This window comes from Labrus mixtus, chromosome 19, assembly GCF_963584025.1.
Source record: "Labrus mixtus chromosome 19, fLabMix1.1, whole genome shotgun sequence".
In the NCBI taxonomy this organism is placed as follows: domain Eukaryota; kingdom Metazoa; phylum Chordata; class Actinopteri; order Labriformes; family Labridae; genus Labrus; species Labrus mixtus.
Window position 1 is genome coordinate 85,001 of NC_083630.1, and position 27,500 is coordinate 112,500.

General features: G+C 42.9%; 39 non-coding genes and 29 pseudogenes across 39 annotated transcripts in view; all 68 read left to right on the forward strand.

Annotated features, from left to right (window-relative positions):
- The window catches only part of LOC132994702 (5S ribosomal RNA), a 119-nt gene extending 19 nt beyond the window's left edge, over nt 1–100 (forward strand). Inside the window, exon 1 of the ribosomal RNA XR_009676726.1 lies at nt 1–100. This exon is cut by the window's left edge and continues 19 nt beyond it. This is a non-coding gene — a ribosomal RNA (5S ribosomal RNA).
- A 122-nt stretch (nt 101–222) lies between these two features.
- Nucleotides 223–341, forward strand: LOC132994817 (5S ribosomal RNA). Its single transcript, XR_009676834.1, has one exon. It is a non-coding gene; the product is annotated as a 5S ribosomal RNA (ribosomal RNA).
- Nucleotides 342–462: 121 nt separating this feature from the next.
- On the forward strand, nt 463–581 carry LOC132994810 (5S ribosomal RNA). Its single transcript, XR_009676828.1, has one exon. It is a non-coding gene; the product is annotated as a 5S ribosomal RNA (ribosomal RNA).
- Nucleotides 582–703: 122 nt separating this feature from the next.
- LOC132995111 (5S ribosomal RNA) lies at nt 704–822 on the forward strand (annotated as a pseudogene).
- A 122-nt stretch (nt 823–944) lies between these two features.
- Nucleotides 945–1,063, forward strand: LOC132994724 (5S ribosomal RNA). Its single transcript, XR_009676745.1, has one exon. It is a non-coding gene; the product is annotated as a 5S ribosomal RNA (ribosomal RNA).
- A 122-nt stretch (nt 1,064–1,185) lies between these two features.
- Nucleotides 1,186–1,304, forward strand: LOC132994744 (5S ribosomal RNA). The gene has a single exon (XR_009676765.1). It is a non-coding gene; the product is annotated as a 5S ribosomal RNA (ribosomal RNA).
- Nucleotides 1,305–1,425: 121 nt separating this feature from the next.
- LOC132994924 (5S ribosomal RNA) lies at nt 1,426–1,544 on the forward strand. Its single transcript, XR_009676936.1, has one exon. It is a non-coding gene; the product is annotated as a 5S ribosomal RNA (ribosomal RNA).
- A 123-nt stretch (nt 1,545–1,667) lies between these two features.
- LOC132994847 (5S ribosomal RNA) lies at nt 1,668–1,786 on the forward strand. The gene has a single exon (XR_009676863.1). It is a non-coding gene; the product is annotated as a 5S ribosomal RNA (ribosomal RNA).
- A 122-nt stretch (nt 1,787–1,908) lies between these two features.
- LOC132995057 (5S ribosomal RNA) lies at nt 1,909–2,028 on the forward strand (annotated as a pseudogene).
- Nucleotides 2,029–2,150: 122 nt separating this feature from the next.
- On the forward strand, nt 2,151–2,270 carry LOC132995080 (5S ribosomal RNA; annotated as a pseudogene).
- Nucleotides 2,271–2,394: 124 nt separating this feature from the next.
- Nucleotides 2,395–2,503, forward strand: LOC132994693 (5S ribosomal RNA; annotated as a pseudogene).
- A 123-nt stretch (nt 2,504–2,626) lies between these two features.
- On the forward strand, nt 2,627–2,745 carry LOC132994877 (5S ribosomal RNA). The gene has a single exon (XR_009676892.1). It is a non-coding gene; the product is annotated as a 5S ribosomal RNA (ribosomal RNA).
- A 119-nt stretch (nt 2,746–2,864) lies between these two features.
- On the forward strand, nt 2,865–2,983 carry LOC132994776 (5S ribosomal RNA). Its single transcript, XR_009676795.1, has one exon. It is a non-coding gene; the product is annotated as a 5S ribosomal RNA (ribosomal RNA).
- A 123-nt stretch (nt 2,984–3,106) lies between these two features.
- LOC132995204 (5S ribosomal RNA) lies at nt 3,107–3,226 on the forward strand (annotated as a pseudogene).
- A 123-nt stretch (nt 3,227–3,349) lies between these two features.
- On the forward strand, nt 3,350–3,469 carry LOC132995171 (5S ribosomal RNA; annotated as a pseudogene).
- Nucleotides 3,470–3,824: 355 nt separating this feature from the next.
- LOC132994811 (5S ribosomal RNA) lies at nt 3,825–3,943 on the forward strand. Its single transcript, XR_009676829.1, has one exon. It is a non-coding gene; the product is annotated as a 5S ribosomal RNA (ribosomal RNA).
- Nucleotides 3,944–4,065: 122 nt separating this feature from the next.
- Nucleotides 4,066–4,184, forward strand: LOC132995112 (5S ribosomal RNA; annotated as a pseudogene).
- Nucleotides 4,185–4,306: 122 nt separating this feature from the next.
- On the forward strand, nt 4,307–4,425 carry LOC132994725 (5S ribosomal RNA). Its single transcript, XR_009676746.1, has one exon. It is a non-coding gene; the product is annotated as a 5S ribosomal RNA (ribosomal RNA).
- A 122-nt stretch (nt 4,426–4,547) lies between these two features.
- LOC132994745 (5S ribosomal RNA) lies at nt 4,548–4,666 on the forward strand. The gene has a single exon (XR_009676766.1). It is a non-coding gene; the product is annotated as a 5S ribosomal RNA (ribosomal RNA).
- A 121-nt stretch (nt 4,667–4,787) lies between these two features.
- On the forward strand, nt 4,788–4,906 carry LOC132994925 (5S ribosomal RNA). Its single transcript, XR_009676937.1, has one exon. It is a non-coding gene; the product is annotated as a 5S ribosomal RNA (ribosomal RNA).
- A 123-nt stretch (nt 4,907–5,029) lies between these two features.
- Nucleotides 5,030–5,148, forward strand: LOC132994848 (5S ribosomal RNA). Its single transcript, XR_009676864.1, has one exon. It is a non-coding gene; the product is annotated as a 5S ribosomal RNA (ribosomal RNA).
- Nucleotides 5,149–5,270: 122 nt separating this feature from the next.
- On the forward strand, nt 5,271–5,390 carry LOC132995058 (5S ribosomal RNA; annotated as a pseudogene).
- A 122-nt stretch (nt 5,391–5,512) lies between these two features.
- LOC132995081 (5S ribosomal RNA) lies at nt 5,513–5,632 on the forward strand (annotated as a pseudogene).
- A 124-nt stretch (nt 5,633–5,756) lies between these two features.
- Nucleotides 5,757–5,865, forward strand: LOC132994694 (5S ribosomal RNA; annotated as a pseudogene).
- A 123-nt stretch (nt 5,866–5,988) lies between these two features.
- LOC132994878 (5S ribosomal RNA) lies at nt 5,989–6,107 on the forward strand. Its single transcript, XR_009676893.1, has one exon. It is a non-coding gene; the product is annotated as a 5S ribosomal RNA (ribosomal RNA).
- Nucleotides 6,108–6,226: 119 nt separating this feature from the next.
- Nucleotides 6,227–6,345, forward strand: LOC132994777 (5S ribosomal RNA). The gene has a single exon (XR_009676796.1). It is a non-coding gene; the product is annotated as a 5S ribosomal RNA (ribosomal RNA).
- A 123-nt stretch (nt 6,346–6,468) lies between these two features.
- LOC132995205 (5S ribosomal RNA) lies at nt 6,469–6,588 on the forward strand (annotated as a pseudogene).
- A 123-nt stretch (nt 6,589–6,711) lies between these two features.
- LOC132995173 (5S ribosomal RNA) lies at nt 6,712–6,831 on the forward strand (annotated as a pseudogene).
- A 355-nt stretch (nt 6,832–7,186) lies between these two features.
- On the forward strand, nt 7,187–7,295 carry LOC132995068 (5S ribosomal RNA; annotated as a pseudogene).
- Nucleotides 7,296–7,414: 119 nt separating this feature from the next.
- On the forward strand, nt 7,415–7,533 carry LOC132994778 (5S ribosomal RNA). The gene has a single exon (XR_009676797.1). It is a non-coding gene; the product is annotated as a 5S ribosomal RNA (ribosomal RNA).
- Nucleotides 7,534–7,656: 123 nt separating this feature from the next.
- Nucleotides 7,657–7,776, forward strand: LOC132995206 (5S ribosomal RNA; annotated as a pseudogene).
- Nucleotides 7,777–7,899: 123 nt separating this feature from the next.
- LOC132995210 (5S ribosomal RNA) lies at nt 7,900–8,019 on the forward strand (annotated as a pseudogene).
- A 355-nt stretch (nt 8,020–8,374) lies between these two features.
- LOC132995059 (5S ribosomal RNA) lies at nt 8,375–8,494 on the forward strand (annotated as a pseudogene).
- A 122-nt stretch (nt 8,495–8,616) lies between these two features.
- Nucleotides 8,617–8,736, forward strand: LOC132995138 (5S ribosomal RNA; annotated as a pseudogene).
- Nucleotides 8,737–9,092: 356 nt separating this feature from the next.
- Nucleotides 9,093–9,211, forward strand: LOC132994944 (5S ribosomal RNA). The gene has a single exon (XR_009676956.1). It is a non-coding gene; the product is annotated as a 5S ribosomal RNA (ribosomal RNA).
- A 119-nt stretch (nt 9,212–9,330) lies between these two features.
- On the forward strand, nt 9,331–9,449 carry LOC132994915 (5S ribosomal RNA). The gene has a single exon (XR_009676927.1). It is a non-coding gene; the product is annotated as a 5S ribosomal RNA (ribosomal RNA).
- Nucleotides 9,450–9,571: 122 nt separating this feature from the next.
- LOC132994697 (5S ribosomal RNA) lies at nt 9,572–9,680 on the forward strand (annotated as a pseudogene).
- A 121-nt stretch (nt 9,681–9,801) lies between these two features.
- Nucleotides 9,802–9,920, forward strand: LOC132994813 (5S ribosomal RNA). Its single transcript, XR_009676830.1, has one exon. It is a non-coding gene; the product is annotated as a 5S ribosomal RNA (ribosomal RNA).
- A 352-nt stretch (nt 9,921–10,272) lies between these two features.
- Nucleotides 10,273–10,391, forward strand: LOC132995003 (5S ribosomal RNA). Its single transcript, XR_009676981.1, has one exon. It is a non-coding gene; the product is annotated as a 5S ribosomal RNA (ribosomal RNA).
- A 121-nt stretch (nt 10,392–10,512) lies between these two features.
- LOC132994780 (5S ribosomal RNA) lies at nt 10,513–10,631 on the forward strand. Its single transcript, XR_009676799.1, has one exon. It is a non-coding gene; the product is annotated as a 5S ribosomal RNA (ribosomal RNA).
- A 122-nt stretch (nt 10,632–10,753) lies between these two features.
- Nucleotides 10,754–10,872, forward strand: LOC132995082 (5S ribosomal RNA; annotated as a pseudogene).
- Nucleotides 10,873–10,993: 121 nt separating this feature from the next.
- Nucleotides 10,994–11,112, forward strand: LOC132995015 (5S ribosomal RNA). Its single transcript, XR_009676982.1, has one exon. It is a non-coding gene; the product is annotated as a 5S ribosomal RNA (ribosomal RNA).
- Nucleotides 11,113–11,233: 121 nt separating this feature from the next.
- Nucleotides 11,234–11,352, forward strand: LOC132994738 (5S ribosomal RNA). Its single transcript, XR_009676759.1, has one exon. It is a non-coding gene; the product is annotated as a 5S ribosomal RNA (ribosomal RNA).
- A 122-nt stretch (nt 11,353–11,474) lies between these two features.
- LOC132994973 (5S ribosomal RNA) lies at nt 11,475–11,593 on the forward strand (annotated as a pseudogene).
- Nucleotides 11,594–11,715: 122 nt separating this feature from the next.
- On the forward strand, nt 11,716–11,834 carry LOC132995172 (5S ribosomal RNA). Its single transcript, XR_009676997.1, has one exon. It is a non-coding gene; the product is annotated as a 5S ribosomal RNA (ribosomal RNA).
- Nucleotides 11,835–11,955: 121 nt separating this feature from the next.
- LOC132994676 (5S ribosomal RNA) lies at nt 11,956–12,064 on the forward strand (annotated as a pseudogene).
- A 123-nt stretch (nt 12,065–12,187) lies between these two features.
- Nucleotides 12,188–12,306, forward strand: LOC132994773 (5S ribosomal RNA). Its single transcript, XR_009676792.1, has one exon. It is a non-coding gene; the product is annotated as a 5S ribosomal RNA (ribosomal RNA).
- Nucleotides 12,307–12,425: 119 nt separating this feature from the next.
- LOC132994788 (5S ribosomal RNA) lies at nt 12,426–12,544 on the forward strand. Its single transcript, XR_009676806.1, has one exon. It is a non-coding gene; the product is annotated as a 5S ribosomal RNA (ribosomal RNA).
- Nucleotides 12,545–12,666: 122 nt separating this feature from the next.
- On the forward strand, nt 12,667–12,775 carry LOC132994698 (5S ribosomal RNA; annotated as a pseudogene).
- Nucleotides 12,776–13,127: 352 nt separating this feature from the next.
- Nucleotides 13,128–13,246, forward strand: LOC132995024 (5S ribosomal RNA; annotated as a pseudogene).
- Nucleotides 13,247–13,367: 121 nt separating this feature from the next.
- LOC132995168 (5S ribosomal RNA) lies at nt 13,368–13,477 on the forward strand (annotated as a pseudogene).
- A 121-nt stretch (nt 13,478–13,598) lies between these two features.
- Nucleotides 13,599–13,717, forward strand: LOC132994770 (5S ribosomal RNA). Its single transcript, XR_009676789.1, has one exon. It is a non-coding gene; the product is annotated as a 5S ribosomal RNA (ribosomal RNA).
- Nucleotides 13,718–13,839: 122 nt separating this feature from the next.
- Nucleotides 13,840–13,948, forward strand: LOC132994971 (5S ribosomal RNA; annotated as a pseudogene).
- A 121-nt stretch (nt 13,949–14,069) lies between these two features.
- On the forward strand, nt 14,070–14,188 carry LOC132994801 (5S ribosomal RNA). The gene has a single exon (XR_009676819.1). It is a non-coding gene; the product is annotated as a 5S ribosomal RNA (ribosomal RNA).
- A 122-nt stretch (nt 14,189–14,310) lies between these two features.
- LOC132994699 (5S ribosomal RNA) lies at nt 14,311–14,419 on the forward strand (annotated as a pseudogene).
- Nucleotides 14,420–14,541: 122 nt separating this feature from the next.
- LOC132994700 (5S ribosomal RNA) lies at nt 14,542–14,650 on the forward strand (annotated as a pseudogene).
- A 6,286-nt stretch (nt 14,651–20,936) lies between these two features.
- LOC132994798 (5S ribosomal RNA) lies at nt 20,937–21,055 on the forward strand. The gene has a single exon (XR_009676816.1). It is a non-coding gene; the product is annotated as a 5S ribosomal RNA (ribosomal RNA).
- Nucleotides 21,056–21,176: 121 nt separating this feature from the next.
- On the forward strand, nt 21,177–21,285 carry LOC132995030 (5S ribosomal RNA; annotated as a pseudogene).
- Nucleotides 21,286–21,407: 122 nt separating this feature from the next.
- LOC132994784 (5S ribosomal RNA) lies at nt 21,408–21,526 on the forward strand. The gene has a single exon (XR_009676802.1). It is a non-coding gene; the product is annotated as a 5S ribosomal RNA (ribosomal RNA).
- Nucleotides 21,527–21,647: 121 nt separating this feature from the next.
- Nucleotides 21,648–21,766, forward strand: LOC132994906 (5S ribosomal RNA). Its single transcript, XR_009676919.1, has one exon. It is a non-coding gene; the product is annotated as a 5S ribosomal RNA (ribosomal RNA).
- A 122-nt stretch (nt 21,767–21,888) lies between these two features.
- LOC132994946 (5S ribosomal RNA) lies at nt 21,889–22,007 on the forward strand. Its single transcript, XR_009676958.1, has one exon. It is a non-coding gene; the product is annotated as a 5S ribosomal RNA (ribosomal RNA).
- A 121-nt stretch (nt 22,008–22,128) lies between these two features.
- LOC132995031 (5S ribosomal RNA) lies at nt 22,129–22,237 on the forward strand (annotated as a pseudogene).
- A 122-nt stretch (nt 22,238–22,359) lies between these two features.
- Nucleotides 22,360–22,478, forward strand: LOC132994795 (5S ribosomal RNA). Its single transcript, XR_009676813.1, has one exon. It is a non-coding gene; the product is annotated as a 5S ribosomal RNA (ribosomal RNA).
- Nucleotides 22,479–22,599: 121 nt separating this feature from the next.
- On the forward strand, nt 22,600–22,718 carry LOC132994907 (5S ribosomal RNA). The gene has a single exon (XR_009676920.1). It is a non-coding gene; the product is annotated as a 5S ribosomal RNA (ribosomal RNA).
- A 122-nt stretch (nt 22,719–22,840) lies between these two features.
- On the forward strand, nt 22,841–22,959 carry LOC132994957 (5S ribosomal RNA). The gene has a single exon (XR_009676968.1). It is a non-coding gene; the product is annotated as a 5S ribosomal RNA (ribosomal RNA).
- A 122-nt stretch (nt 22,960–23,081) lies between these two features.
- Nucleotides 23,082–23,200, forward strand: LOC132994854 (5S ribosomal RNA). The gene has a single exon (XR_009676870.1). It is a non-coding gene; the product is annotated as a 5S ribosomal RNA (ribosomal RNA).
- Nucleotides 23,201–23,322: 122 nt separating this feature from the next.
- Nucleotides 23,323–23,441, forward strand: LOC132994774 (5S ribosomal RNA). Its single transcript, XR_009676793.1, has one exon. It is a non-coding gene; the product is annotated as a 5S ribosomal RNA (ribosomal RNA).
- A 119-nt stretch (nt 23,442–23,560) lies between these two features.
- On the forward strand, nt 23,561–23,679 carry LOC132994789 (5S ribosomal RNA). Its single transcript, XR_009676807.1, has one exon. It is a non-coding gene; the product is annotated as a 5S ribosomal RNA (ribosomal RNA).
- The last annotated feature ends 3,821 nt before the right edge of the window (nt 23,680–27,500 follow it).

Sequence of the window (27,500 nt, forward strand, 5' to 3'; positions counted from 1 at the left end):
TGAACACGCCTGATCTCGTCCGATCTCGGAAGCTAAGCAGGGTCGGGCCTGGTTAGTACTTGGATGGGAGACCGCCTGGGAATACCAGGTGCTGTAAGCTTTTTCATTTTTTTGATCATATGTTTTTTTTTTATCATATAGAGACATATTCACATGTCCACAAATTCAGCTAGAATCAAGGGCATGTCATCTTTAAAAGGCCCCTGTCTGCACACAATAATGGCTTACGGCCATACCACCCTGAACACGCCCGATCTCGTCCGTTCTCGGAAGCAAAGCAGGGTCGGGCCTGGTTAGTACTTGGATGGGAGACCACCTGGGAATACCAGGTGCTGTAAGCGTTTTCATTTTTTTGATCATATGTTTTTTTTTATCATATAGAGACATATTCACATGTCCAAAAATTCAGCCAGAATCAAGGGCATGACATCTTTAAAAGGCCCCTGTCTGCACACAATAATGGCTTATGGCCATACCACCCTGAACACGCCTGATCTTGTCCGATCTCGGAAGCTAAGCAGGGTTGGGCCTGGTTAGTACTTGGATGGGAGACCGCCTGGGAATACCAGGTGCTGTAAGCTTTTTAATTTTTTTGATCATATGTTTTTTTTTTATCATATAGAGACATATTCACATGTCCAAAAATTCAGCCAGAATCAAGGGCATGACATCTTTAAAAGGCCCCTTTCTGCACACAATAAGGGCTTAAGGCCATACCACCCTTAACACGCCCGATCTCGTCCGATCTCGGAAACTAAGTAGGGTCATGCCTGGTTAGTACTTGGATGGGAGACCGCCTGGGAATACCAGACGCTGTAAGCTTTTTCATTTTTTTGATCATATGTTTTTTTTTTATCATATAGAGACATATTCACATGTCCAAAAATTTAGCCAGAATCAAGGGCATGACATCTTTAAATGGCCCCTTTCTGCACACAATAATGGCTTACGGCCATACCACCCTGAACACGCCCGATCTCATCCGATCTCAGAAGCTAAGCAGGGTCGGGCCTGGTTAGTACTTGGATGGGAGACCGCCTGGGAATACCAGGTGCTGTAAGCTTTTTCATTTTGTTTGATCATATGTTTTTTTTTATCATATAGAGACATATTCACATGTCCAAAAATTCAGCCAGAATCAAGGGCATGACATCTTTAAAAGGCCCCTTTCTGCACACAATAATGGCTTACGGCCATACCACCCTGAACAAGCCCGATCTCGTCCGATCTCGGAAGCTAAGCAGGGTCGGGCCTGGTTAGTACTTGGATGGGAGACCGCCTGGGAATACCAGGTGCTGTAAGCTCTTTCATTTTTTTTGATCATATGTCTTTTTTATCATATAGAGACATATTCACATGTCCAAAAATTCAGCCAGAATCAAGGGCATGACATCTTTAAAAGGCCCCTCTCTGCACACAATAATGGCTTACGGCCATACCACCCTGAACACGCCTGATCTCGTCCGATCTCGGAAGCAAAGCAGGGTAGGGCCTGGTTAGTACTTGGATGGGAGACAGCCTGGGAATACCAGGTGCTGTTAGTTTTTTCATTTTTTTGATCATATGTTTTTTTTTTTATCATATAGAGACATATTCACATGTCCAAAAATTCAGCCAGAATCAAGGGCATGACATCTTTAAAAGGCCCCTTTCTGCATACAATAATGGCTTACGGCCATACCACCCTGAACACGCCTGATGTCGTCCGATCTCGGAAGCTAAGCAGGGTAGGGCCTGGTTAGTACTTGGATGGGAGACCGCCTGGGAATACCAGGTGCTGTAAGCTGTTTCATTTTTTTGATCATGTGTTTTTTTTTTATCATAGAGAGACATATTCACATGTCCAAAAATTCAGCCAGAATCAAGGGCATGACATCTTTAAAAGGCCCCTTTCTGCACACAATAATGGCTTACGGTCATACCACCCTGAACTCGTCCGATCTCGTCCGATCTCGGAAACTAAGCAGGGTCGTGCCTGGTTAGTACTTGGATGGGAGACCGCCTGTGGAATACCAGATGCTGTAAGCTGTTTCATTTTTTTGATCATTTGTTTTTTTTTTATCATCGAGAGACATATTCACATGTCCAAAAATTCAGCCAGAATCAAGGGCATGACATCTTTAAAAGGCCCCTTTCTGCACACAATAATGGCTTACGGCCATACCACCCTGAACACGCCCGATCTCGTCCGATCTCGGAAGCTATGCAGGGTCGGGCCTCGTTAGTACTTGGATGGGAGACCGCCTGTGGAATATCAAATGCTGTAAGCTGTTTAATTTTTTTGATCCAATGATTTTTTTTTTTATCATATAGAGACATATTCACATGTCCAAAAATTCAACCAGAATCAAGGGCATGACATCTTTAAAAGGCCCCTTTCTGCACACAATAATGGCTTACGGCCAAACCACCCTGAACTCGTCCGATCTTGGAAGCTAAGCAGGGTCGGGCCTGGATAATACTTGGATGGGAGAACGCCTGGGAATACCAGATGCTGTAAGCTTTTTTTATTTTTTTGATCATATGTTTTTTTTTTATCATAGAGAGACATATTCACATGTCCAAAAATTCAGCCAGAATCAAGGGCATGAAATCTTTAAAAGGCCCCTGTCTGCAGACAATAATGGCTTACGGCCATACCACTCTGAACACGCCCGATCTCGTTCGATCTCAGAAGCTAAGCAGGGTAAGGCCTGGTTAGTACTTGGATGGGAGACCGCCTGGGAATACCAGGTGCTGTAAGCTTTTTCATTTTTTTGATCATGTTTTTTTTTATCATATAGAGACATATTCACATGTCCAAAAATTCAGCCAGAATCAAGGGCATGACATCTTTAAAAGGCCCCTGTCTGCACACAATAATGGCTTACGGCCATACCACCCTGAACACGCCGGATCTCGTTCGATCTCAGAAGCTAAGCAGGGTCGGGCCTGGTTAGTACTTGGATGGGAGACCGCCTGGGAATACCAGGTGCTGTAAGCTTTTTAATTTTTTTTGATCATATGATTTTTTTTTATCATATAGAGACATATTCACATGTCCAAAAATTCAACCAGAATCAAGGGCATGACATCTTTAAAAGGCCCCTTACTGCACACAATAATGGCTTACGGTCATACCACCCTGAACTCGTCCAATCTCGTCCGATCTCGGAAACTAAGCAGTGTCGTGCCTGGTTAGTACTTGGATGGGAGACCGCCTGTGGAATACCAGATGCTGTAAGCTGTTTCATTTTTTTGATCATGTGTTTTTTTTTTTATCATAGAGAGACATATTCACATGTCCAAAAATTCAGCCAGAATCAAGGGCATGACATCTTTAAAAGGCCCCTTTCTGCACACAATAATGGCTTACGGCCATACCACCCTGAACACGCCCGATCTCGTCCCATCTCGGAAGCTATGCAGGGTCGGGTCTCGTTAGTACTTGGATGGGAGACTGCCTGTGGAATACCAAATGCTGTAAGCTGTTTCATTTTTTTGATCATATGTTTTTTTTTTTATCATATAGAGACATATTCACATGTCCAAAAATTCAGCCAGAATCAAGGGCATGACATCTTTAAAAGGCTCCTTTCTGCACACAATAATGGCTTACGTCCAAACCACCCTGAACTCGTCCGATCTTGGAAGCTAAGCAGCGTCGGGCCTGGTTAGTACTTGGATGGGAGACCGCCTGGGAATACCAGAAGCTGTAAGCTTTTTTTATTTTTTTGATCATATGTTTTTTTTTTATCATAGAGAGACATATTCACATGTCCAAAAATTCAGCCAGAATCAAGGGCATGACATCTTTAAAAGGCCCCTGTCTGCACACAATAATGGCTTATGGCCATACCACCCTGAACACGCCTGATCTTGTCCGATCTCGGAAGCTAAGCAGGGTTGGGCCTGGTTAGTACTTGGATGGGAGACCGCCTGGGAATACCAGGTGCTGTAAGCTTTTTAATTTTTTTGATCATATGTTTTTTTTTTATCATATAGAGACATATTCACATGTCCAAAAATTCAGCCAGAATCAAGGGCATGACATCTTTAAAAGGCCCCTTTCTGCACACAATAAGGGCTTAAGGCCATACCACCCTTAACACGCCCGATCTCGTCCGATCTCGGAAACTAAGTAGGGTCATGCCTGGTTAGTACTTGGATGGGAGACCGCCTGGGAATACCAGACGCTGTAAGCTTTTTCATTTTTTTGATCATATGTTTTTTTTTTATCATATAGAGACATATTCACATGTCCAAAAATTTAGCCAGAATCAAGGGCATGACATCTTTAAATGGCCCCTTTCTGCACACAATAATGGCTTACGGCCATACCACCCTGAACACGCCCGATCTCATCCGATCTCAGAAGCTAAGCAGGGTCGGGCCTGGTTAGTACTTGGATGGGAGACCGCCTGGGAATACCAGGTGCTGTAAGCTTTTTCATTTTGTTTGATCATATGTTTTTTTTTATCATATAGAGACATATTCACATGTCCAAAAATTCAGCCAGAATCAAGGGCATGACATCTTTAAAAGGCCCCTTTCTGCACACAATAATGGCTTACGGCCATACCACCCTGAACAAGCCCGATCTCGTCCGATCTCGGAAGCTAAGCAGGGTCGGGCCTGGTTAGTACTTGGATGGGAGACCGCCTGGGAATACCAGGTGCTGTAAGCTCTTTCATTTTTTTTGATCATATGTCTTTTTTATCATATAGAGACATATTCACATGTCCAAAAATTCAGCCAGAATCAAGGGCATGACATCTTTAAAAGGCCCCTCTCTGCACACAATAATGGCTTACGGCCATACCACCCTGAACACGCCTGATCTCGTCCGATCTCGGAAGCAAAGCAGGGTAGGGCCTGGTTAGTACTTGGATGGGAGACAGCCTGGGAATACCAGGTGCTGTTAGTTTTTTCATTTTTTTGATCATATGTTTTTTTTTTTATCATATAGAGACATATTCACATGTCCAAAAATTCAGCCAGAATCAAGGGCATGACATCTTTAAAAGGCCCCTTTCTGCATACAATAATGGCTTACGGCCATACCACCCTGAACACGCCTGATGTCGTCCGATCTCGGAAGCTAAGCAGGGTAGGGCCTGGTTAGTACTTGGATGGGAGACCGCCTGGGAATACCAGGTGCTGTAAGCTGTTTCATTTTTTTGATCATGTGTTTTTTTTTTATCATAGAGAGACATATTCACATGTCCAAAAATTCAGCCAGAATCAAGGGCATGACATCTTTAAAAGGCCCCTTTCTGCACACAATAATGGCTTACGGTCATACCACCCTGAACTCGTCCGATCTCGTCCGATCTCGGAAACTAAGCAGGGTCGTGCCTGGTTAGTACTTGGATGGGAGACCGCCTGTGGAATACCAGATGCTGTAAGCTGTTTCATTTTTTTGATCATTTGTTTTTTTTTTATCATCGAGAGACATATTCACATGTCCAAAAATTCAGCCAGAATCAAGGGCATGACATCTTTAAAAGGCCCCTTTCTGCACACAATAATGGCTTACGGCCATACCACCCTGAACACGCCCGATCTCGTCCGATCTCGGAAGCTATGCAGGGTCGGGCCTCGTTAGTACTTGGATGGGAGACCGCCTGTGGAATATCAAATGCTGTAAGCTGTTTAATTTTTTTGATCCAATGATTTTTTTTTTTATCATATAGAGACATATTCACATGTCCAAAAATTCAACCAGAATCAAGGGCATGACATCTTTAAAAGGCCCCTTTCTGCACACAATAATGGCTTACGGCCAAACCACCCTGAACTCGTCCGATCTTGGAAGCTAAGCAGGGTCGGGCCTGGATAATACTTGGATGGGAGAACGCCTGGGAATACCAGATGCTGTAAGCTTTTTTTATTTTTTTGATCATATGTTTTTTTTTTATCATAGAGAGACATATTCACATGTCCAAAAATTCAGCCAGAATCAAGGGCATGAAATCTTTAAAAGGCCCCTGTCTGCAGACAATAATGGCTTACGGCCATACCACTCTGAACACGCCCGATCTCGTTCGATCTCAGAAGCTAAGCAGGGTAAGGCCTGGTTAGTACTTGGATGGGAGACCGCCTGGGAATACCAGGTGCTGTAAGCTTTTTCATTTTTTTGATCATGTTTTTTTTTATCATATAGAGACATATTCACATGTCCAAAAATTCAGCCAGAATCAAGGGCATGACATCTTTAAAAGGCCCCTGTCTGCACACAATAATGGCTTACGGCCATACCACCCTGAACACGCCGGATCTCGTTCGATCTCAGAAGCTAAGCAGGGTCGGGCCTGGTTAGTACTTGGATGGGAGACCGCCTGGGAATACCAGGTGCTGTAAGCTTTTTAATTTTTTTTGATCATATGATTTTTTTTTATCATATAGAGACATATTCACATGTCCAAAAATTCAACCAGAATCAAGGGCATGACATCTTTAAAAGGCCCCTTACTGCACACAATAATGGCTTACGGTCATACCACCCTGAACTCGTCCAATCTCGTCCGATCTCGGAAACTAAGCAGTGTCGTGCCTGGTTAGTACTTGGATGGGAGACCGCCTGTGGAATACCAGATGCTGTAAGCTGTTTCATTTTTTTGATCATGTGTTTTTTTTTTTATCATAGAGAGACATATTCACATGTCCAAAAATTCAGCCAGAATCAAGGGCATGACATCTTTAAAAGGCCCCTTTCTGCACACAATAATGGCTTACGGCCATACCACCCTGAACACGCCCGATCTCGTCCCATCTCGGAAGCTATGCAGGGTCGGGTCTCGTTAGTACTTGGATGGGAGACTGCCTGTGGAATACCAAATGCTGTAAGCTGTTTCATTTTTTTGATCATATGTTTTTTTTTTTATCATATAGAGACATATTCACATGTCCAAAAATTCAGCCAGAATCAAGGGCATGACATCTTTAAAAGGCTCCTTTCTGCACACAATAATGGCTTACGTCCAAACCACCCTGAACTCGTCCGATCTTGGAAGCTAAGCAGCGTCGGGCCTGGTTAGTACTTGGATGGGAGACCGCCTGGGAATACCAGAAGCTGTAAGCTTTTTTTATTTTTTTGATCATATGTTTTTTTTTTATCATAGAGAGACATATTCACATGTCCAAAAATTCAGCCAGAATCAAGGGCATGACATCTTTAAAAGGCCCCTGTCTGCAGACAATAATGGCTTACGGCCATACCACTCTGAACACGCTCGATCTCAGAAGCTAAGCAGGGTAAGGCCTGGTTAGTACTTGGATGGGAGACCGCCTGGGAATACCAGGTGCTGTAAGCTTTTTCATTTTTTTGATCATGTTTTTTTTTATCATATAGAAACATATTCACATGTCCAAAAATTCAGCCAGAATCAAGGGCATTACATCTTTAAAAGGCCCCTGTCTGCACACAATAATGGCTTACGGCCATACCACCCTGAACACGCCGGATCTCGTTCGATCTCAGAAGCTAAGCAGGGTCGGGCCTGGTTAGTACTTGGATGGGAGACCGCCTGGGAATACCAGGTGCTGTAAGCTTTTTAATTTTTTTTGATCATATGATTTTTTTTTATCATATAGAGACATATTCACATGTCCAAAAATTCAACCAGAATCAAGGGCATGACATCTTTAAAAGGCCCCTTTCTGCACACAATAATGGCTTACGGTCATACCACCCTGAACTCGTCCAATCTCGTCCGATCTCGGAAACTAAGCAGTGTCGTGCCTGGTTAGTACTTGGATGGGAGACCGCCTGTGGAATACCAGATGCTGTAAGCTGTTTCATTTTTTTGATCATGTGTTTTTTTTTTTATCATAGAGAGACATATTCACATGTCCAAAAATTCAGCCAGAATCAAGGGCATGACATCTTTAAAAGGCCCCTTTCTGCACACAATAATGGCTTACGGCCATACCACCCTTAACACGCCCGATCTCGTCCCATCTCGGAAGCTATGCAGGGTCGGGTCTCGTTAGTACTTGGATGGGAGACTGCCTGTGGAATACCAAATGCTGTAAGCTGTTTCATTTTTTTGATCATATGTTTTTTTTTTTATCATATAGAGACATATTCACATGTCCAAAAATTCAGCCAGAATCAAGGGCATGACATCTTTAAAAGGCTCCTTTCTGCACACAATAATGGCTTACGTCCAAACCGCCCTGAACTCGTCCGATCTTGGAAGCTAAGCAGCGTCGGGCCTGGTTAGTACTTGGATGGGAGACCGCCTGGGAATACCAGAAGCTGTAAGCTTTTTTTATTTTTTTGATCATATGTTTTTTTTTTATCATAGAGAGACATATTCACATGTCCAAAAATTCAGCCAGAATCAAGGGCATGACATCTTTAAAAGGCCCCTTTCTGCACACAATAATGGCTTACGGTCATACCACCCTGAACTCGTCCGATCTCGTCCGATCTCGGAAACTAAGCAGGGTCGTGCCTGGTTAGTACTTGGATGGGAGACCGCCTGTGGAATACCAGATGCTGTAAGCTGTTTCATTTTTTTGATCATTTGTTTTTTTTTTATCATAGAGAGACATATTCACATGTCCAAAAATTCAGCCAGAATCAAGGGCATGACATCTTTAAAAGGCCCCTTTCTGCACACAATAATGGCTTACGGCCATACCACCCTGAACACGCCCGATCTCGTCCGATCTCGGAAGCTATGCAGGGTCGGGCCTCGTTAGTAGTTGGATGGGAGACCGCCTGTGGAATATCAAATGCTGTAAGCTGTTTCATTTTTTTGATCCAATGATTTTTTTTTTTATCATATAGAGACATATTCACATGTCCAAAAATTCAACCAGAATCAAGGGCATGACATCTTTAAAAGGCCCCTTTCTGCACACAATAATGGCTTACGGCCAAACCACCCTGAACTCGTCCGATCTTGGAAGCTAAGCAGGGTCGGGCCTGGATAGTACTTGGATGGGAGAACGCCTGGCAATACCAGATGCTGTAAGCTTTTTTTATTTTTTTGATCATATGTTTTTTTTTTATCATAGAGAGACATATTCACATGTCCAAAAATTCAGCCAGAATCAAGGGCATGAAATCTTTAAAAGGCCCCTGTCTGCAGACAATAATGGCTTACGGCCATACCACTCTGAACACGCCCGATCTCGTTCGATCTCAGAAGCTAAGCAGGGTAAGGCCTGTTTAGTACTTGGATGGGAGACCGCCTGGGAATACCAGGTGATGTAAGCTTTTTCATTTTTTTGATCATGTTTTTTTTTATCATATAGAGACATATTCACATGTCCAAAAATTCAGCCAGAATCAAGGGCATGACATCTTTAAAAGGCCCCTGTCTGCACACAATAATGGCTTACGGCCATACCACCCTGAACACGCCCAATCTTGTTCGATCTCAGAAGCTAAGCAGGGTCGGGCCTGGTTAGTACTTGGATGGGAGACCGCCTGGGAATACCAGGTGCTGTAAGCTTTTTAATTTTTTTGATCATATGTTTTTTTTTTTTCATATAGAGACATATTCACATGTCCAAAAATTCAGCCAGAATCAAGGGCATGATATCTTTAAAAGGCCCCTTTCTGCACACAATAATGCCTTACGTCCATACCACCCTGAACTCGTCCGATCTCAGAAGCAAAGCAGGGTCGGGCCTGGTTAATACTTGGATGGGAGACCGCCTAGGAATACCAGGTGCTGTAAGCTTTTTCATTTTTTTGATCATATGTTTTTTTTTATCATAGAGAGACATATTCACATGTCCAAAAATTCAGCCAGAATCAAGGGCATGACATCTTTAAAAGGCCCCTGTCTGCACACAATAATGGCTTACGGCCATACCACCCTGAACATGCCTGATCTCGTCCGATCTCGGAAGCTAAGCAGGGTAGGGCCTGGTTAGTACTTGGATGGGAGACCGTCTGGGAATACCAGGTGCTGTAAGTTTTTTCATTTTTTTGATCATATGTTTTTTTTTTATCATATAGAGACATATTCACATGTCCAAAAATTCAGCCAGAATCAAGGGCATGACATCTTTAAAAGGCCCCTTTCTGCACACAATAATGGCTTAAGGACATACCACCCTGAACTTGTCCGATCTCGGAAGCTAAGCAGCGTCTGGCCTGGTTAGTACTTGGATGGGAGACCGCCTGGGAATACCAGATGCTGTAAGCTTTTTTTATTTTTTTGATCATATGTTTTTTTTATCATAGAGAGACATATTCACATGTCCACAAATTCAGCCAGAATCAAGGGCATGACATCTTTAAAAGGCCCCTGTCTGCACACAATAATGGCTTACGGCCATACCACCCTGAACACGCCCGATCTCGTCCGATCTCGGAAGCTAAGCAGGGTCGGGCCTGGTTAGTACTTGGATGGGAGACCACCTGGGAATACCAGGTGCTGTAAGCGTTTTCATTTTTTTGATCATATGTTTTTTTTTATCATATAGAGACATATTCACATGTCCAAAAATTCAGCCAGTATCAAGGGCATGACATCTTTAAAAGGCCCCTGTCTGCACACAATAATGGCTTATGGCCATACCACCCTGAACACGCCTGATCTCGTCCGATCTCGGAAGCCAAGCAGGGTAGGGCCTGGTTAGTACTTGGATGGGAGACCGCCTGGGAATACCAGGTGCTGTAAGCTTTTTCATTTTTTTGATCATATGTTTTTTTTTTGTCATATAGAGACATATTCACATGTCCAAAAATTCAGCCAGAATCAAGGGCATGACATCTTTAAAAGGCCCCTTTCTGCACACAATAACAGCTTACAGCCATACCACACTTAACACGCCCGATCTCGTCCGATCTCGGAAACTAAGTAGGGTCGTGCCTGGTTAGTACTTGAATGGGAGACCGCCTGGGAATACCAGATTCTGTAAGCTTTTTTTATTTTTTTGATCATATGTTTTTTTTATCATAGAGAGACATATTCACATGTCCACAAATTCAGCCAGAATCAAGGGCATGACATCTTTAAAAGGCCCCTGTCTGCACACAATAATGGCTTACGGCCATACCACCCTGAACACGCCCGATCTCGTCCGATCTCGGAAGCTAAGCAGGGTCGGGCCTGGTTAGTACTTGGATGGGAGACCACCTGGGAATACCAGGTGCTGTAAGCGTTTTCATTTTTTTGATCATATGTTTTTTTTTATCATATAGAGACATATTCACATGTCCAAAAATTCAGCCAGAATCAAGGGCATGACATCTTTAAAAGGCCCCTGTCTGCACACAATAATGGCTTATGGCCATACCACCCTGAACACGCCTGATCTCGTCAGATCTCGGAAGCTAAGCAGGGTAGGGCCTGGTTAGTACTTGGATGGGAGACCGCCTGGGAATACCAGGTGCTGTAAGCTTTTTCATTTTTTTGATCATATGTTTTTTTTTTATCATATAGAGACATATTCACATGTCCAAAAATTCAGCCAGAATCAAGGGCATGACATCTTTAAAAGGCCCCTTTCTGCACACAATAACAGCTTACGGCCATACCACCCTTAACACGCCCGATCTCGTCCGATCTCGGAAACTAAGTAGGGTCGTGCCTGGTTAGTACTTGGATGGGAGACCGCCTGGGAATACCAGACGCTGTAAGCTTTTTCATTTTTTTGATCATATGTTTTTTTTTTATCATATAGAGACATATTCACATGTCCAAAAATTTAGCCAGAATCAAGGGCATGACATCTTTAAAAGGCCCCTTTCTGCATACAATAATGGCTTACGGCCATACCACCCTGAACACGCCCGATCTCATCCGATCTCGGAAGCTAAGCAGGGTCGGGCCTGGTTAGTACTTGGATGGGAGACCGCCTGGGAATACCAGGTGCTGTAAGCTTTTTCATTTTTTTGATCATATGTTTTTTTTTATCATATAGAGACATATTCACATGTCCAAAAATTCAGCCAGAATCAAGGGCATGACATCTTTAAAAGGCCCCTTTCTGCACACAATAATGGCTTACGGCCAAACCACCCTGAACTCGTCCAATCTTGGAAGCTAAGCAGGGTCAGGCCTGGTTAGTACTTGGATGGGAGACCGCCTGGGAATAACAGACGCTGTAAGCTTTTTTTATTTTTTTGATCATATGTTTTTTTTTAATCATAGAGAGACATATTCACATGTCCAAAAATTCAGCCAGAATTAAGGGCATGACATCTTTAAAAGGCCCCTGTCTGCAGACAATAATGGCTTACGGCCATACCACCCTGAACACGCCCGATCTCGTTCGATCTCAGAAGCTAAGCAGGGTCGGGCCTGGTTAGTACTTGGATGGGAGACCGCCTGGGAATACCAGGTGCTGTAAGCTTTTTCATTTTTTTGATCATGTTTTTTTTTATCATATAGAGACATATTCACATGTCCAAAAATTCAGCCAGAATCAAGGGCATGACATCTTTAAAAGGCCCCTGTCTGCACACAATAATGGCTTACGGCCATACCACCCTGAACACGCCTGATCTCGTCCGATCTTGGAAGCTAAGCAGGGTCGGGCCTGGTTAGTACTTGGATGGGAGACCGCCTGGGAATACCAGGTGCTGTAAGCTTTTTCATTTTTTTGATCATATGTTTTTTTTTTATCATATAGAGACATATTCACATGTCCAAAAATTCAGCCAGAATCAAGGGCATGATATCTTTAAAAGGCCCCTTTCTGCACACAATAATGCCTTACGTCCATACCACCCTGAACTCGTCCGATCTCAGAAGCAAAGCAGGGTCGGGCCTGGTTAATACTTGGATGGGAGACCGCCTAGGAATACCAGGTGCTGTAAGCTTTTTCATTTTTTTGATCATATGTTTTTTTTTTATCATATAGAGACATATTCACTTGTCCAAAAATTCAGCCAGAATCAAGGGCATGATATCTTTAAAAGGCCCCTTTCTGCACACAATAATGCCTTACGTCCATACCACCCTGAACTCGTCCGATCTCAGAAGCAAAGCAGGGTCGGGCCTGGTTAATACTTGGATGGGAGACCGCCTAGGAATAACAGGTGCTGTAAGCTTTTTCATTTTTTTGATCATATGTTTTTTTTTATCATAGAGAGAAATATTCACATGTCCAAAAGTTCAGCCAGAATCAAGGGCATGACATCTTTAAAAGGCCCCTTTCTGCACACAATAACAGCTTACAGCCATACCACCCTGAACACGGCCTATCTCGTCTGATCTCGTAAGCTAAGCAGTGTCGGGCCTGGTTAGTACTTGGATGGGAGACCGCCTGGGAATACCAGGTGATGTAAGCTTTTTCATTTTTTTGATCATATGTTTTTTTTTATCATATAGAGACATATTCACATGTCCAAAAATTCAGCCAGAATCAAGAGCATGACATCTTTAAAAGGCCCCTTTCTGCACACAATAATGGCTTACAGCCATACCACCCTGAACACGTCCAATCTCGGAAGCTAAGCAGGGTTCGTGCCTGGTTAGTACTTGGATGGGAGACCGCCTGGGAATACCAGGTGCTGTAAGCTTTTTCATTTTTTTGATCATATGTTTTTTTTTATCATATAGAGACATATTCACATGTCCAAAAATTCAGCCAGAATCAAGGGCATGACATCTTTAAAAGGCCCCTTTCTGCGCACAGTAATGGCTTACAGCCATACCACCCTGAACACGCCCGATCTCGTCCGATCCCGGAAGCTAAGCAGGGTCGGGCCTGGTTAGTACTTGGATGGGAGACCGCCTGGGAATACCAGGTGCTGTAAGCTTTTTCATTTTTTTGATCATATGTTTTTTTTTTATCATATAGAGACATATTCACATGTCCAAAAATTCAGCCAGAATCAAGGGCATGACATCTTTAAAAGGCCCCTTTCTGCACACAATAATGGCTTACGGTCATACCACCCTGAACACGCCCGATCTCGGAAGCTAAGCAGGGTGGGACCTGGTTAGTACTTGGATGGGAGACCGCCTGGGAATACCAGGTGCTGTAAGCTTTTTAATTTTTTTGATCATATGTTTTTTTTTATCATATAGAGACATATTCACATGTCCAAAAATTCAGCCAGAATCAAGGGCATGACATCTTTAAAAGGCACCTTTCTGCACACAGAAAGGCCTTACAGCCATACCACCCTGAACACGCCCGATCTCGTCCGATCTCGGAAGCTAAGCAGGGTCGGGCCTGTTTAGTACTTGGATGGGAGACCGCCTGGGAATACCAGGTGCTGTAAGCTTTTTCATTTTTTTGATCATATGTTTTTTTTTTATCATATAGAGACATATTCACATGTCCAAAAATTCAGCCAGAATCAAGGGCATGATATCTTTAAAAGGCCCCTTTCTGCACACAATAATGCCTTACGTCCATACCACCCTGAACTCGTCCGATCTCAGAAGCAAAGCAGGGTCGGGCCTGGTTAATACTTGGATGGGAGACCGCCTAGGAATACCAGGTGCTGTAAGCTTTTTCATTTTTTTGATCATATGTTTTTTTTTTATCATATAGAGACATATTCACATGTCCAAAAATTCAGCCAGAATCAAGGGCATGATATCTTTAAAAGGCCCCTTTCTGCACACAATAATGCCTTACGTCCATACCACCCTGAACTCGTCCGATCTCAGAAGCAAAGCAGGGTCGGGCCTGGTTAATACTTGGATGGGAGACCGCCTAGGAATACCAGGTGCTGTAAGCTTTTTCATTTTTTTGATCATATGTTTTTTTTTATCATAGAGAGACATATTCACATGTCCAAAAGTTCAGCCAGAATCAAGGGCATGACATCTTTAAAAGGCCCCTTTCTGCATACAATAATGGCTTACGGCCATACCACCCTGAACACGCCCCTTTTGCTGTCAGAGTTTGTGTGGTGCTGAAGGAGAGCTGACGTGTCAGTACTGAGCAGGACAGCTGGACTAATTTGTTTGTTTTTTGGATGCGCTTTGGATTTATTTAAATACCTCAGATTGTGAGTGAATGTCCCCCAGCAGTCACTGACTGTTAGGGGGATCGTTTTTCTTTTCACCTTTTTTTCCTGTTTTTTTTCCACAATTTTGTGAAGAATTTATTTTTTTTGTGAATGTTTGCTCGTATGTCGCGAGCAAACTCACACGGACGGATCACAAAGATGACAGGACCACGGACTGGAGAGATGGAAAAAGGAAAAGAGAACGGACAACAACGTGAACAAACAAACATGGCACTGAAACAAAGGAATGGATTAAACGACAACGAGAAGAACGACGGACAAAAAGGACGGATGAAAACGGCAAATGAAACAGGGAACGGAATGGATGACGGAGAGAGAGGAAGAGAGAGGAGCGGCGGGCTGATTGCTCCGCATGCAGAGAATGGGAGAGGTGGCGAGAGAGCAGAAAAAGAGGAAGCAAAAGTGTCTTTTGAGAGAAAACTAACACTAAACATTGAAATGGTGGGAGACAAAGTTCCTCTAAATCACGTCATGAGCAACATAAAAATGATCTGTGGGGGCCTGCTGGCGTGCAGAACCCTGGGACCTGAAAAACTGGAGGTGACGGTGAGCAACATTAAAGGAAAGGAAAGGCTGCTGGATGGATTTAAAATCGGAGAGACCAGAGTCGTGGCGAGAGAACTAAATAATGATGAGCTGGTGGTGTCTTTTTTAAACCTGCCAGCGTATATCACAGATGAAGAAATAGTTTGGAAGCTGACGGGATGGGGAGTGAAACCGACATCACCAATAAAACGCAGAATGTGGCCTGGAACAATGATAGCTGACGGAACGAGGTTTGTCCGGGTCAGATTTAATGACCAGGTACAGTCACTCCCTTACTCCACAAAGTTTAACACTGTGATGGGGAACGAATACTTTAGAGTAATACATGATAGACAACAAAAAGTGTGCAGGATGTGCATCCAGCCGGGACACATCCTGAGAGAGTGTCCAGAATTTATGTGCCACAACTGTGGGGTGCAGGGACACTTTGCGCGAGAGTGCAGCGCGAACAGCACAAAATGCACAAACTGTAAAAAAAGAGAAAATGAATGTGAGTGTGAGAACGGAGAGGAAAGCAAGAACGAGGTGGAGGAGGTGTACGAGGATGAAGACGAGGCGGAGGAGGTGTACGAGGAGGAGGCGGAGGAGAAGGAGGTGATCGGAGCAAGCAGGAAGGAGATCAGAGAAGACGAGAACAGTGACGGAGAAATGGAGCAGAGCGGAGAGAGCGGAGGAGAACGGGCGTCAGAGTGCGAGCTGGAGACGCCGGAGCTGGCTGGAGAGGGAGGACAGCAGAAGCAGCGAAAAACGAGCGAGAGAGGGAAAAAAGGAGACGGAAGGGACGTGGCAGAAGACCCGGGGGTAAGCATGAGCACAGAGGGGAGGGAGATGCCTGAGAGTGGTGTTGGACAGGCGGGAGGGAGAAAAATCACGCTAAATAATACGGGTAAAAGCACCAGTCCCAATGAAACGGACAGCGAAATGGATGTGAGTGAACTGGCGAGTGCGCAAAAAAGACTAAGTCTTGGACAACGAAAAAAGTTGGTGAAAAAATTGAAATGTAAGGACAAATAATGACTGACAATAACCCCTGTAAATCCATTTTTTTTGTTTTTATTTTTATGATAATGGCCTTTAATTTATTTTCGATAAACGTGAATGGACTAAGGAACAAAGAAAAAAGACATGCGATTCTTTCCTTGCAGAATGACGTTTTGTGCCTGCAGGAGACCAGGTGGGATGATTCCCTGGTGGAAGACATAAAAAAAGACTTTGTGGGCCATATTTTCTGCTCCAATGGCACGTCGAGGGCGAGAGGAGTGGCGCTTTTAGTCAAAACGGGTCGGGTAACAGGGGTAAATTTGGTTTATGGAGACAAAGAAGGAAGAATAATAGTAATAGACTGTGTGTATGAAATGAAAAATATAAGAATCATAAATATATATGCACCGAATGGAGAAAAAGAAAGGAAAACATTCTTCATTGCAATAAGCAAATGGTGGGAAAGGAATTGTATAATAATCGGTGACTTTAATGTGGCGATGACACCCACCGATGTGTCAAAAAATAATGTGTTTAAGGGGGATGTGAGCAGGGGGACACTTAAAGATATAATGATAACGAAACAATGCATTGATATTTGGAGATTGCTACATCCATGGGAGAGGGTGTTCTCCAGGAGACAAATTGTACTGAATAGATTAAAACAATCTAGAATAGATTATGCTTTGGTGACATGCGAGGTAGTGAGGTGGATTAAAGAAGTTGAATATAAAACTAATATGTGGAGCGATCACGCTGGAATAGAAATCACGTTTAGAAAAGAAACGAATGTACGTAAAGGAGGGATATGGTGCTTTAATGCAAGCTTGCTGGATGATGGAATGTTTGTGAAAAGTATGGAAAGATTGTTGAATGATGTGGGATATGAGTGGAATGAGAGTGAAGATATGAATGTGTGGTGGGATAGTGTAAAAGTCAGAATTAAAAAAAAGTGTATCAATTATAGTAAAGAGAAAAAGTGGAGAGAAAATAGAAAGGAAGAGAATTTGAGAAAACAACTAAGTGAGGAAATAGCATCGCTTGACAGTGTAGATAATGTAGATGTCGAAAAATACATACATTTAAAAGAACAGTTGGGAGTGATTGAACTTAAAAAGAGTAGGGGTGCAGCCATTAGGAGTAAAATACAATATATGTATGAGGGGGAGAGGAGTACAGCCTTTTTTTTAGGTCTGGAAAAACAAAAACAAAAAAGAACAGAAATAAACGAATTATTAAATGAAGCAGGTAAAAGTGTGACAGATAAAAAGGGAATTTTAGAAATAGTAAAGGGCTATTATGAAAGCCTGTTTTCGAGACAGGAGTGTGATAGCGTGAGTGTGAACAGAGCTTTGGGTGCCTTAAAGAAAAAACTAAGCGAGGACGATAAAATGTGGTGTGATTGTGAGTTTACAGAGGGAGAAATCAGAAGTGCTTTAGAGGGGTTAAACAAAAACAAAAGTCCTGGGAGCGATGGCCTAACTGCGGAATTCTACCAAGCTTTCAAAGAGCAGCTGGTGCCCTTGGTGAACAAATTGAGTAAATATATGGAAAAAGTGAAACATATACCAAAAAGTTTAGGGGAAGGGGTGGTTACTATTTTTTACAAAAACAAGGGGGACAATAAAAATCTGGACAACTACAGACCAATCAGCCTACTCAACACAGACTACAAAATCATAGCGAAAACAATAGCCAATAGAATCAGGGAGGTAATAGGAACAATCATAGAACAAACACAATCATACAGTATACCAAACAGAGACATAGCAGACTCAATCATTTCAATAAAACAGACGGTCAGGGATATGGAAGGGGAGGGGGGAATATGGCTAGGGATTGATTTAAATAAAGCTTTTGACAGAGTAGATCACGGGTTCATGGGGAAGGTGTTAGAGAAGTTTGGATTCGGGGAGAGAATGAGAGAATGGATAAATATGTTGTATACAGGAGCGGAAAGCAAGATAAAATGTAACGGGGAACTAACTGATTCTTTTAAAATATCAAGGTCAGTGAGACAAGGATGTCCGATGTCAGCGCTGTTGTACAGCTTGGTAGCAGAGCCGCTGGCAGCACTGATATCGGAAGACGTAAACATAAAAGGTATAGGTAAGGAAAACGTAAAAATAATACAGTATGCAGATGACGTGAATATAATGGTAAAAGGAGAGGAGGATATAGAATTGATATTAAAACATGTACAAACTTATGAAAGAGCATCTGGGGCAAAAGTAAATGAAAATAAGTCAGAAATTATGTTACTAGGTAAGGAATCCAATCTAGTTAATAAGTGGGGATTTAAAACGGTGTGTGAGAGAAGAAAAGTGTTGGGAGTGAATATGGGGAAAAATGAGAATGAATGTGATGATGTAACATGGAAAGAGGTGGTGGGTAAAATTAAAAAAACATTGAATTTGTGGAAAGCGAGGGGTCTATTGTTGAGAGGAAGGGTAGCCGTAACAAATGCTCTCGTGTTGTCCAAAGTGAATCATGCGCTGAGTACTTGTACGCTTCCGGACTGGGCCTTTAAGGAGATTTCAAAGACCATTAGGGACTTTATTTGGAAAAACAAAGCAGCGAGTATAGCTCACAAAACAATAATAGGGGCTAAAGATCAGGGGGGGCTAGCTTTGATTGATTTACTTACAAAAAAAGTAGCACTAAGAGTCAAATTGATAGGCAAATTTATGGACCAGAACCGGAACGTAGTTTGGAAAAACCACTTCAAACAATATCTGTGCAGTTTTGGACTCTACAACGAGGACAACCTGTACCAGATCAATAACCCGGATTCATTTAAACACTTGCCACGGTTTTTCCAGGAAGTACTCAGTGCGTGGTATCAGGTTTCATCCTGGACTGTACCAGAGTGCGGAACGAGAGGGTCAGTGCTACGACTGCCCTTCCTCTCGAGCCCGTATTTTAAAAATGGGGAGAGGGTAATTAAGTGTGAAGCTATGTCGAAAGCGGGATATATTAGAATAAGGGATTTACTGAACTGTGGGGGGGATTTTGATTTACAAATGGTGGTGAGGGGTTTAAAAAATAAAGGGTGTGTGTGCAGAAAGGATGTGATTGAGAGAGTGTTTGCAAATGTAAAATTGTCTTTGTCGAGCGAATGGGAAAAATTAATCAAAGAGAAGGAGGGAGTGATGCAGGACGATGTGGGGGGGATCTCCCTGTGCCTAGGGGAGAAGAAACACAACATTACAGATGTCACTACAAAAATTTGGTATAGGTGCGCAATCACACATAGAATACAGAAACCCACATCCGAAGTAAAATGGACAGACACATACCCGGACATAACAAGCAACATGATATGGAAGAACATTAACATTCCGCATACACCACATGCAATATTTGACCTAGATTTCAAACTGAGGCACAGGAGGATCTTCACCTGCATCGTCCTGCATCAGATCCATAAGGAGAGGTATGAAAGAAAGTGTTGTGTATGTGAAAGTACGGATGAGGATTTAATACATTTGTTTGTTACGTGTGGGGAATTGGTTTATTTTTGGGGAAAAATAAGAGAAATGTTGGGGAAATGCAGTAAGAATGAGTGTTGGAATGAAAGGGGGTGGGAATTGTCGGTGTTGTTGGGGGTGGGAACAAAACAAAAAAATCACAATGTAATGAATATAATTTTGGCTTTTGCAAGAAAAGCGGTTTTTAACAGAAGGAATTATGCACTGTATGAAAGTAAGAAAATGAATGTGTGGAGAATGTTTGTGAATGAATGGAAAGCACATCTTAAATTGTTGTACATAGCGAATGAGAGTGAGTTTGTGAGAATGTTTGTGTAAGGTGCGAATGTGTGTAGAGTAAATGAGGAGGGAATTATGTGGGATGTCTAAATTATTTTGTTTTTGTTTTTTTGGTACGAGGGCTTCTTTTTTGGTCATGGGGAAAATGGGTGATTTGATTTGGTGGTTTTTTTTTTTTCTCAAGTGGTTTTTTGAGAATACTGTGGGGTTTTTGTATGTTTTTGTGGTTTGTTTTCAGAGGGGTGTTTGCTTTGGGGGAGGGACTCAGAAGAGTTGTCATGAGTTGGGGGTATCAGGGGTGGTTTGAGTTTTTTTTCTGATGCTATGTTTTTATTGTTTTTAGGGTGCCGTTTGCGTCAGAGGGGAGGTTTAATTTAGAGGGTGTATGTATTGTAATAGCATTTGTTGTAAATGATGTGAAAGAATTATAAATGTTTTTGTAATTTTGATAATAAAAGATAAAAAAAAAAAAAAAACACGCCCGCTCTCGTCCGATCTCGGAAGCTAAGCAGGGTCGGGCCTGGTTAGTACTTGGATGGGAGACCGCCTGGGAATACCAGGTGCTGTAAGCTTTTTCATTTTTTTTGATCATATGTTTTTTTTTTATCATAGAGAGACATATTCACATGTCCAAAAATTCAGCCAGAATCAAGGGCATGACATCTTTAAAAGGCCCCTGTCTGCAGACAATAATGGCTTACAGCCATACCACCCTGAACACGCCCGATCTCGTCCGATCTCGGAAGCTATGCAGGGTCGGGCCTGGTTAGTACTTAGATGGGAGACCGCCTGGGAATACCAGGTGCTGTAAGCTTTTTCATTTTTTTGATCATATGTTTTTTTTTATCATATAGAGACATATTCACATGTCCAAAAATTCAGCCAGAATAAAGGGCATGACATCTTTAAAAGGCCCCTTTCTGCACACAATAATGGCTTACGGCCATACCACCCTGAACACGCCCGATCTCAGAAGCTAAGGAGGGTCGGGCCTGGTTAGTACTTGGATGGGAGACCGCCTGGGAATACCAGGTGCTGTAAGCTTTTTCATTTTGTTTGATCATATTTTTTTTTTTATCATATAGAGACATATTCACATGTCCAAAAATTCAGCCAGAATCAAGGGCATGACATCTTTAAAAGGCCCCTTTCTGCACACAATAATGGCTTACGGCCATACCACCCTGAACACGCCCGATCTCGTCCGATCTCGGAAGCTAAGCAGGGTCGGGCCTGGTTAGTACTTGGATGGGAGACCGCCTGGGAATACCAGGTGCTGTAAGCTTTTTCATTTTTTTTGATCATATGTTTTTTTGATCATATAGAGACATATTCACATGTCCAAAAATTCAGCCAGAATCAAGGGCATGACATCTTTAAAAGGCCCCTCTCTGCACACAATAATGGCTTACGGCCATACCACCCTGAACACGCCTGATCTCGTCCGATCTCGGAAGCTAAGCAGGGTAGCGCCTGGTTAGTACCTGGATGGTAGACCGCCTGGGAATACCAGGTGCTGTAAGTTTTTTCATTTTTTTGATCATATGTTTTTTTTTTATCATATAGAGACATATTCACATGTCCAAAAATTCAGCCAGAATCAAGGGCATGACATCTTTAAAAGGCCCCTTTCTGAATACAATAATGGCTTACGGCCATACCACCCTGAACACGCCCGATCTCGTCTGATCTCGGAAGCTAAGCAGGGTCGGGCCTGGTTAGTACTTGGATGGGAGACCGCCTGGGAATACCAGGTGCTGTAAGCTTTTTCATTTTTTTGATCATATGTTTTTTTTTATCATATAGAGACATATTCACATGTCCAAAAATTCAGCCAGAATAAAGGGCATGACATCTTTAAAAGGCCCCTTTCTGCACACAATAATGGCTTACGGCCATACCACCCTGAACACGCCCGATCTCAGAAGCTAAGGAGGGTCGGGCCTGGTTAGTACTTGGATGGGAGACCGCCTGGGAATACCAGGTGCTGTAAGCTTTTTCATTTTGTTTGATCATATTTTTTTTTTTATCATATAGAGACATATTCACATGTCCAAAAATTCAGCCAGAATCAAGGGCATGACATCTTTAAAAGGCCCCTTTCTGCACACAATAATGGCTTACGGCCATACCACCCTGAACACGCCCGATCTCGTCCGATCTCGGAAGCTAAGCAGGGTCGGGCCTGGTTAGTACTTGGATGGGAGACCGCCTGGGAATACCAGGTGCTGTAAGCTTTTTCATTTTTTTTGATCATATGTTTTTTTGATCATATAGAGACATATTCACATGTCCAAAAATTCAGCCAGAATCAAGGGCATGACATCTTTAAAAGGCCCCTCTCTGCACACAATAATGGCTTACGGCCATACCACCCTGAACACGCCTGATCTCGTCCGATCTCGGAAGCTAAGCAGGGTAGCGCCTGGTTAGTACCTGGATGGTAGACCGCCTGGGAATACCAGGTGCTGTAAGTTTTTTCATTTTTTTGATCATATGTTTTTTTTTTATCATATAGAGACATATTCACATGTCCAAAAATTCAGCCAGAATCAAGGGCATGACATCTTTAAAAGGCCCCTTTCTGAATACAATAATGGCTTACGGCCATACCACCCTGAACACGCCCGATCTCGTCTGATCTCGGAAGCTAAGCAGGGTCGGGCCTGGTTAGTACTTGGATGGGAGACCGCCTGGGAATACCAGGTGCTGTAAGCTTTTTCATTTTTTTTGATCATATGTTTTTTTTTATCATATAGAGACATATTCACATGTCCAAAAATTCAGCCAGAATCAAGGGCATGACATCTTTAAAAGGCCCCTGTCTGCACACAATAATGGCTTACGGCCATACCACCCTGAACACGCCTGATCTCGTCCGATCTCGGAGGCTAAGCAGGGTAGGGCCTGGTTAGTACTTGGATGGGAGACCGCCTGGGAATACCAGGTGCTGTGAGTTTTTTCATTTTTTTGATCATATGTTTTTTTTTTATCATATAGAGACATATTCACACGTCCAAAAATTCAGCCAGAATCAAGGGCATGACATCTTTAAAAGGCCCCTGTCTGCAGACAATAATGGCTTACGGCCATACCACCCTGAACACGCCCGATCTCGTTCGATCTCAGAAGCTAAGCAGGGTCGGGCCTGGTTAGTACTTGGATGGGAGACCGCCTGGGAATACCAGGTGCTGTAAGCTTTTTCATTTTTTTTATCATGTTTTTTTTTATCATATAGAGACATATTCACATGTCCAAAAATTCAGCCAGAATCAAGGGCATGACATCTTTAAAAGGCCCCTGTCTGCACACAATAATGGCTTACGGCCATACCACCCTGAACACGCCTGATCTCGTCCGATCTTGGAAGCTAAGCAGGGTCGGGCCTGGTTAGTACTTGGATGGGAGACCGCCTGGGAATACCAGGTGCTGTAAGCTTTTTCATTTTTTTGATCATATGTTTTTATTTTATCATATCGAGACATCAATCAATCAATCAATCAACTTTTATTTGTATAGCGTCAACTCATAACAAGTGTTATCTCGAGACACTTTACAAGAAGCAGGTAAAATACCTTACTCATTGTCTGTTAACATTACAAAAGAGCAGGTAAAAGACCTTACTCATTGTTATGTTACAAAAAGCAGGTAAAGGACCTTACTTATTGCTATGTTACAAAGATCCGGCCTATCCATCATGAGCACTTTAGCAAAGCAGCAAAAGTTACAGTGGTAAGAAAAAACTGCCTTATTAAAAGGCAGAAATCTTCGGCCGGATCCCCGGCTCATGACGAAACAGTCTTCACAGGCCTAGACTGCGCCGGGCTTGGAAAGGGATAGGGGGAGAGATGGGATAAGATGCAGGAAGAGGGATAGAGAGCAAGGGGGTGGGGGGAGGTAGACCATCCATCAGCAATCCGGTGGGGAGGGGAGGGGGTGTGGGGGGTTGTTCTGGCAGGCCGCCAACCCACGATCCGGTGGGGAGGGGGTAGTGGTGGGGTGGGGGTTGTTCTGGCAAGCCGTCAACCGATGATCTTGAGGAGCCTAGGGGAGCTCAAGAGCTCCCAGGAAAGTAGGTGGTTAGTGACTGAGATTTATAGATAGATACATGCAGTAATATGATGTACTGTATATGCAGAGAGAGAGAGACAGAGAGAGAGAGAGAGAGGAGCTCAAGGTGCCAGTTCCCCCGGTAGTCTAAGCCTATAGCAGCATAACTAAGAGCTGGTCTACACCAGCACCAGCCCTAACTATAAGATTTATCAAAAAGGAAAGTTTTAAGTCTAATCTTAAAAATACAGACTGTGTCTGCCTCCCGGACCCCGGCTGGAAGGCGGTTCCAGAGGAGAGGAGCCCGATAACTGAAGGCTTTACCCCCCATAGTACACTTGGAGACTGTAGGTACCACCAGCAGGCCTGCACTCCGGGACCGCAACGCTCTCAAGGGACAGTACGGCACTAGTAGCTCCTTAAGATAAGATGGTGCCTGGCCATTTAGAGCTTTGTAGGTGAGAAGAAGGATCTTGAATTCTATTCTAGACTGTATAGGGAGCCAGTGCAGAGAAGCCAGGACAGGAGTAATGTGGTCCCATTTCCTGGTTCTGGTCAGTACACGAGCTGCAGCATTCTGGACCCGTTGAAGAGTCTTTAGAGATTTGCCAGAGCACCCTGACAAAAGAGAGTTACAATAATCCAGTCTGGAGGTAACAAATGCATGAACTAGTTTTTCTGCATCACTTTGCGACAGGATATTCCTGATCTTGGATATATTACGAAGGTGAAAGTAGGCTGTTCTTGAAACTTGACTGATGTGAGAGCTAAAAGACATATCTTGATCAAAAATAACTCCTAGATTCCTAACAGTGGTGCTAGATGCCAGGCTGATGTCATTAAGGACAGTCACATCACTAGAAAAAGTCTCTCTGAGGTTCTTAGGGCCTAGCACAATAACTTCAGTCTTGTCTGAGTTAAGTAGCAAAAAATTTCTGGTCATCCAGGTCCTAACGTCCTTAAGGCATGTTTCTAGCTGACATAACTGACTGGTACCATCGGGCTTCATTGATACATAAAGCTGAGTATCATCTGCATAACAATGAAACTGTATGGAGTGTTTCCTCATAATATTTCCCAGAGGAAGCATATATAATGTAAAAAGAATTGGTCCAAGCACTGAACCTTGTGGGACTCCATGGCAAACTTTAGTGTGCATAGAGGACTCATCATTAACATGTACAAACTGAGATCGGTCTGATAAGTAGGATTCAAACCAACTTAAAGCAGTCCCTGTAATTCCAAGCAAATGCTCCAGTCTGTACAACAGGATCCGATGGTCAATGGTGTCAAAAGCAGCACTAAGATCTAACAAGACGAGCACAGACAGAAGTCCCCTGTCTGAGGCTAGAAGTAGATCGTTTGTAACTCTAACTAGTGCAGTCTCAGTGCTATGGTGGACTCTAAATCCTGACTGGAACTCTTCAAATAAACTGTTGTCATGGAGAAAGTCACACAGCTGTTTAGCTACCACCTTCTCCAGGATCTTCGAGATAAAAGGAAGGTTGGATATAGGTCTGTAGTTAGCCAGAGTTCCTGAGTCCAGAGTAGGCTTTTTAAGTAGAGGTTTGATTACCGCTACTTTAAATGTCTGTGGTACATAGCCTGCCAGTAAAGACATATTGATCATATCTAATATGGAGTTGCTAACTAAGGGAAAGACTTCCTTAAACAGCTTGGTTGGGATTGGGTCCAAAATACAGGTTGACGGTTTCGATGCAGAAAAAATGGAATGTAGCTCTGAAAGGTCGATTGGAGAAAAACAGTCGAGACTAATATCTGGTCCAGGAACTGTCTCTGCCGTATCAGACGTATCTGCACCAGGTAAGGGCAGGAGGTTACCAATTTTGTCTCTGATGTCTAGAACTTTGTTGTTGAAAAAGCTAAGGAAATCATTACTGCTGAGGGCTAGAGGAATACAAGGCTCAATGGAGCCATGACTCTCTGTCAGCCTGGCTACAGTGCTGAAAAGGTATCTAGGATTGCCTTTGTTTTCCTCGATTAGAGAGGAGTAGTAGGCAGCTCGGGCGTGACGTAGAGCCTTCATATATCTTCTATGACTATCCTGCCAGAAAAAACGAGATTCTACCGTTTTGGTCGAACGCCATATTCTTTCAAAATTCCGTGATGATTGTTTCAGAGTACGGGTTTCTGAGTTAAACCATGGAGCCACTCTCCGCCGCTTGACAACCTTCTGTTTCAGGGGAGCAATCGAATCCAGAGTAACTCTCAGTGAATCCACTGCACTATCAACAAACTGATCTAGCTGAGAGGGACTAAAGCTATCGTAAGAGTTTCCAACTGGGTTGAAACACGGTACTGAATCAAAAACAGCTGAAATAGCTTCCTTAAATCTAGCCACAGCACTATCCGACAAACTTCTAGAAAGCACACCTCTTCCAGGCAGAGGTAATTCTAGTAGGACAAAATCAAATGTAATAAAAAAATGGTCTGATAGCAGAGGATTTTCTAGGAAAACTGTAAGGTTATGGATTTCAATTCCATAAGCTAAAACAAGATCCAGGGTGTGGTTAAAATGATGAGTAGGTTCGTTTACACCCTGGGTGAAACCAATAGAGTCTAATAGTGACATGAAAGCTGTGCTCAGGCTATCATTTTCAACATCCACATGGATATTGAAGTCACCTACAACAATTATTCTATCACTGCTAAGGACTAAGTCTGATAAAAATTCTGCAAACTCAGATAAAAACTCAGAATATGGGCCAGGAGGGCGGTAAACTACAGCAACTAGAACTGGCTGAAAGGTTCTTGAGACTGGATGTGGAAGACTAAGAACAAGGCTTTCAAAAGAAGAAAAATTCAGCTTTGGTCGAGGGTTAACTAAAAGACTGGAATTAAAAATAGCTGCTACTCCACCACCTCGTCCGGTGTCTCGAGGTATATGAGTATTAAAATGACTGGGAGGAGTGGATTCATTCAAACTAACATATTCATCTCGACACAGCCAGGTTTCAGTCAAAAAAAGTAAATCAATGTGCTGATCTGATATCAGATCATTCACTAAAACAGACTTGGATGCTAAGGACCTAATGTTCAAAAGTCCGCAGTGAATCCTCCGATCTTGTAGCAAAATCGTATTCGTAGTTTTGATTCTAATCAGATTCTGATGATTCACGCCGTTTGGATGACTTATAAAAATGGGTCTGGGCCGGGGGACAGACACAGTACCTATAGTATAACTACAG